Source organism: Orbicella faveolata, unplaced genomic scaffold (genome assembly GCF_042242905.1).
Source record: "Orbicella faveolata isolate gen_17 unplaced genomic scaffold, um_ofav_v1 contig_26, whole genome shotgun sequence".
NCBI classification, from domain to species: Eukaryota; Metazoa; Cnidaria; class Anthozoa; order Scleractinia; family Merulinidae; genus Orbicella; species Orbicella faveolata.
The window spans coordinates 12,061,501-12,067,500 of record NW_028301554.1 but is presented as its reverse complement, the minus strand read 5'-3'; the positions used below and the strand labels follow the sequence as shown (position 1 = coordinate 12,067,500).

At 40.3% G+C, this 6,000-nt stretch overlaps 1 protein-coding gene and 1 pseudogene across 1 annotated transcript in view; both read left to right on the top strand.

Moving 5' to 3' along the window:
- The window catches only part of LOC110046755 (uncharacterized), an 11,612-nt pseudogene extending 8,787 nt beyond the window's left edge, over nucleotides 1–2,825 (top strand).
- The window catches only part of LOC110046715 (conserved oligomeric Golgi complex subunit 1-like), a 99,442-nt gene that overhangs the window by 15,560 nt on the left and 77,882 nt on the right, over nucleotides 1–6,000 (top strand). The window lies entirely within an intron of this gene.

The window sequence follows — 6,000 nt, the reverse complement described above, 5'->3', positions numbered from 1 at the left end:
GAGCAAAATCATTGCAGACTTGACAAATCTTTCAAAGAGGGGATGTATAGCTTGTGTCACACAAATGTGGGATCCCATGGGGCTCATAGCACCATGCACCATTGAATTAAGAATTGATCTCCAAGAATTGTAGATTGCAGGATATTTGTGGGATGAAATTCTCCGCGAAGAGACTTGTATGAAGTGGATAAGGAACATTCAAATCCTCAATCAACTTCTCACATACGAGTTCAACAGAAAGTTGAAGCCTGATAACACAGTGGGTTTACCTGAAATCCATGGGCTTTGCGATGGAGGAGAGAAGGCATACGGGGCCATCATGTTCCTCAGATGGAAGCTTGCAAACAGCAGTTACTTCTGTGTCATGGTAAAGGTGTTCGTCGCACCTTTAAAGAAGAAATCCATTCTGCGATTGGAATGAATAGGATGTCTTACGCTCCCCAGATTGTACAGCACTTGCAAAGAAGCACTAGAATCTGCCGAGACAACTGACTCCAAGACAGTATTTTGGATGGATTCACAAACCGTATTAGCCTGGATTAAAATGCCCCCAAAAAGATTCAAGCAGTTTGTCTCGGTGACAGTTGCTGGGATCCAGGAAACCCTTGACACACAAGCATATAAGTACTTCAGATCTGATATTAACCCAGCAGATGTCTTGACAAGAGGAGCACCACCAAAAGAGGTTAAAACTTGGATGGAAGGTCCTCCATTTCTTTGGCACCCCGAAGAAGAGTGGCCTAAGTTCGAAGAAAATTCAAAGAAAGTCGACAAAGAATCATTAAAAGAAATGAAGTCCAACAAGGAGAAGACAACCAAGTGCAAAGAACCAACACCATGTACAGTTTCTTCAGAAGAATCAACAAACATCAGACAACCGACAGATAACCCTATCTTGCATTATTTAATAAAGACTTGTTCAACGTGCGCTAAAGCTAGAAAGACCCTGGCCTATGTCCTGAGATTCATTAACAATGCAAGAAAGAAAGAAAACAACATGAGCCCAATTTCACTAGGAGAATTGAGAGAATCCGAACTGCAGATGTTTAAGTGGTGTTAAGAGACAATCAACATAGACACTGTAGACCAAAAGCTGATGTCAAAACCAGCTTTATGACAATTGTATTGTAAATTTCTGTTTCTCTTATTTAGATTTAGTAGTAGTAGGTCCACATCAGCTGTACAGTTGCTTATTTTAAACCTACTTATCAAATAAACGTATGTACGTATGTACGTATGTACGTATGTACGTATGTACGTATGTATGTATGTATGTATGTTTAACAAATAAAGAAGCCCCGACTGTGCTCTGTTCTGTTGTAAAGCACGCAGGAAGCGGTAGAGCACGAAAGAAGTGTAGGGGAAAACACGAGACGTAGTCGAGTGTTTTTCCCTACTTCTTGAGTGCTCTACCGCTTCCTAAGTGCTTTACAACAGAACAGAGCACAGTTGAGGCTTCTTTATTTGTTTTATGATGAAGAATCAGATAATTTCCCCACGCATTCGGCTGAATTTTCAAACCAAACTTTATTTTCCAAACGAGCAAAAGTCGCGTCAGCCGTTCACTGTTCTCTGATAAAGCACGCTAAAATAAGCCAATCACAATCCTTGTTAGAATTGTTCAAATAATTTGATTGGCTAACGAAGCGACAGCTGTCAATCACAAACTGGACTTCAGCTAAGCTTTCAGTTTCGAGAAGTTTGAGCGGCTCTCGAGAGAAGAACGATGCCTTCAAAGTTCGCTTTTAAGTTAATTTTTAAGTACGGATCTCAAGGCAGGTAAAGGTTTATAGTCCAGAGGAATCCGGCCGTATTGTGGCCCATGAAAACAAGCACTTTTCCAGTGGAAATTACGAAACGCGGAGCTCAAAGCTTGTGGATGTAAATGCGAAATGCCGGGTTGAATTTGAAAGGAGCTACAGTTATTTACGGCTTGTAGCCGCATGCAGCAAGATTGCCCGAACTAGCGTAAAAGTTAGAAAGACTTAACGGCTCCCACTGGTTCTACTTCGAACACAGAAGAGAATATCAGAGCAAGTTTTGCACTGACCACTCGTCGGTTTACTTCGCTGAGATGACCGGAGAACGAGCGTTACTACACTGCATGTAAGTGTTGTTTGAGCAAATGAGCATTTTTAATTGTAAATTTACAAAAATAAAGCTTCTCATCATAAACAGAGACAGTTCAATTGTTTTCTGTCGTTGTTTTACTTCTTAGTATAATTTCTGCCTTCGTAACAAAATTAATGTCTTTATTGAAGCACTGTTTAGGTTGAGAATTTGTGAATTTCGCTACAGCTGTACATGTTTTGTCGGCGGGAATCTAGCAAAACTTGTTATTTTAGTACAGTTTTAACACTACTGTTGCTAACAATGGTCTCTGTGAGCCATATTTACTGCAGAAAAATAGCTCGCTTCCAGTGCGTTTGTGGAAACTTTATTATGTATGTATGTATGTATGTATGTATGTAATGTATGTATGTATGTCTGTCTGTCTGTCTGTCTGTCTGTCTGTCTGTGTGTGTGTGTGTGTATGTATGTAGATGAACAAGGATTGTTACGTGCACATGGAAGACTCAAAAACATCAGGTCACTGCCAAATGAGATGCGAAATCCTATCATTTTACCAAAAGGACACCAAATGGTAAACCTACTCCTTAACCATCTCCATGAAAAGCGAGCACATTGTGGATTCAAAAGCCTCGTTTATGAATTGAGAAAATGCTTCTGGATCGTGGGACTTTGAAAGATGGCCTATCATTTTACCAAAAGGACACCAAATGGTAAACCTACTCCTTAACCATCTCCTTGAAAAGCGGGCGCATTGTGGATTCAAAAGCCTTGTGTATGAATCGAAAAAATGCTTCTGGATCGTGGGACTCTGAAAGATGGCCTATCATTTTACCAAAAGGACACCAAATGGAAAACCTACTCCTTAACCATCTCCATGAAAAGCGGGCGCATTGTGGATTCAAAAGCCTTGTGTATGAATCGAAAAAATGCTTCTGGATCGTGGGACTCTGAAAGATGGCCTATCATTTTACCAAAAGGACACCAAATGGTAAACCTACTCCTTAACCATCTCCATGAAAAGCGGGCGCATTGTGGATTCAAAAGCCTTGTGTATGAATCGAAAAAATGCTTCTGGATCATGGGACTCTGAAAGATGGCCAAGCAAGCGACCAGTAAATGTGTTACATGCCAGAAATTACGACGAAAGCCTATGGGGCAACTGATGGGCCAGCTCCCCAAACTTCGAGTTGCAGCAGGATTTTGTGCATTCAGCAGCACAGCAATTGACATGTTCAGACCTTTCCATGTTAAAGTCGGACGTAAGACACTAAAGCGAGCACACGTGATCAAATTTACTTGCATGACTACTAGAGCAATCCATTTAGAACTCGTAACCGACAAGAGTACTGACACATATCACATAGCATTTTGACAATTTGCGTCGCTCAGATGCCACCCTATTACTGTTGGTCAGATTGCAGGACAAACTTTGTTGGGGCACGACAATACTTAAGAGAAGTAATGCCAGCTTGGGATATCTCCAGAATTCAGAGTGTCTTGTCAAATAAATTTTCATGCACATTCAAGTGGGAATGGAACATACCATGAGCTAGCCATCAAAATGGAGTGGTCAAAAGTCTCATTAAATCTGTGAGGCAGGTGTTGAACGCCTCTTCCGAAAATCAATCATTCACTTAGGAACAGTGGAGAACACATCTAGCAGAAGTGACATATTTGGTAAACAGTCGTCCTCTTTATCCCAGTTCAGACGGAATCTGGGAAAGCCTTCCTGTCACGCCTGATGACCTTCTTAGTGGCCACCATTTTCCGCCTCCTGCTCCAGAACAAGAAGAGAGAGTAAATCCGTGACATCTCATGAGAAGCACAGAGAAACGGGTCCAAGAGTTCTGGAAGTGTTTGGTTAAATATTTTGTGCCAAATTTGTACAGACCTAGAGAAAACCTCCAACTCTGAGAAGAACATGGAAGCTTGGACTGGTACTTCTTACGTATCCAGGAGCAGATGGTCTTGTAAGATAAGCAAGAATTAAAACTGCAAGTTCAGTGTATGATGGACCAATTCACAAACTTTGTTTAATTGCACAAAGGAAGAACTAAGTAATGAAACATAAGCAACTACAAATGTTGCGATAAATGCATATCATTGCTCAATCTAATCACATAGTAATGTAATAAGATTTCTGCACTGGATAGGGAGTGTTTTGCAGGAACACGAAATTATCTGAAGTCCTTGAATGATTATGTAAAGTCCCTAGGGGCATAACTCTATAAAAGGGATCACGCGGCTCAAATCTCGCAGAGGGGACGCTATTTCGTTAAGAGATGCTAAGTTCATGCAGAGAAAGAATCATAATCTAGACGCAAGGTTTATGAACGGGAAAGTCCTGATTACAAGAATTGTAAGTAGAATTATAACATATTTTCAGTTTGTATTAGTTCAAGGAGAATTATGACAATTACGGCACAGAGCCTCAAAGTAATTGTAATTTGTTTCTTTCAGTTTGACTATATACTTCTAGACAGAAGGAGTGTAAAAATAAATCCTCATAATTCCCAGCTGTTGTGGTCTGATTCAAGTGCAAAACAAACTTTACTGGATGTTTTTCATTGCCAGTCTTATAGATTCAAGAATTGAAATACCTTTCAACAGTGAACTCTTTCACACCACTTCTTGTCTTGGAGCCTCTTTCTGTGTGCCAGATGATGTTTTCACATTTCTCGGCTCCTTCTTCTCTTTGTAACTCCAGGTCACCCATCAGAACTTTTCTGTGCTCATCTCTGGCCCTCCAGCTGAAGTGTATGGTGTTATTAAGCCCCACGGTACAAATGAGAGCCTCTGGAGAGTGATCACCGAGTTGGTTTGCTGACCAAAGCTTCTCCAATTCATCTTCCTTAAGACCAAGAGCTTCTTTTGGACAACATCCTTTCCCTTCTCAACCTAACTGCTTTCACTTTGATTCAAGCATTTCTCTGGACTCTGCAAATTCTTTATCCTTGAACAGGCAGTAGTGCTTGCCAAGCTCACTCAAATGGCGACCAAAACTATGCTGGAAGGATGATAGTGTACCTGGCTCAAACTCAGTGCCCTCCTGCTCTCTTTCATTAGTGAAAAAGTGACACAGAAGTTTGTTGTGCTCATTTGGTGCGATACTCTCCATTGCCGTACTTTTTCGATGGAGGAACACCATCTTTTCTAAACATTCAGGTCAGATTTGGTTTTCTTTGCCGTGTTTATGTTTTTGTTTTTCTCGATAAACTCACCTATTTCAGCATCATTCAACATGGCTGCTGTTTCAGAAGTAGAGGGGGTTGCTTCACTTGTTTTGCTTTTTCCAGTAAGTTCTTTGTTAACAGCCAAAGGGTTTTCAAAGTCTAGGTCAATTTCAGGAAGCCATTCAAATTCATAATCGTCAGCAACTGTTGCATAAATGTCCTCCATTTTGTTTTTTTCAGACTGGGCATCGTGCGGTGTCCACATCAAATGGTTTGTCAAACAGGTTTTCTGCTCTACAAATAACAGTACAATATCGCTGTATATTTGTGCTGTTTTTTGGACGGTATTCGCTGCAGTTGGATAATAAACAGCAATATTGTACGGTTATTATTTTGTAAAGTAGCAAACCTGTTAGCCAGACAGGTTGGCATGCGCACGCAACACTGTTACACTCTCCCTCTTTCACTGATAAATTTATTGACTAACAGCAGTTGGATAATAAATCTCTTATTAGATGTTTTGGTGTGTAGTATTGCTTTATATTTTTACTCATTGTTTGTATTTTGACTTGCCTTATGGGCTCGTCAAAATACGGTACAACTCGTAAAAATATACAGCTATACTACACACCCGCAAAACATCTAATAAGATATATTTATTTTGGCCAGAGGGAGGAATTGTAGCACATTACTTGTACTTATAGACCATCAAACAGAAGAGGTAACTGAAAAGTGTAATTAATGTTCAATATTG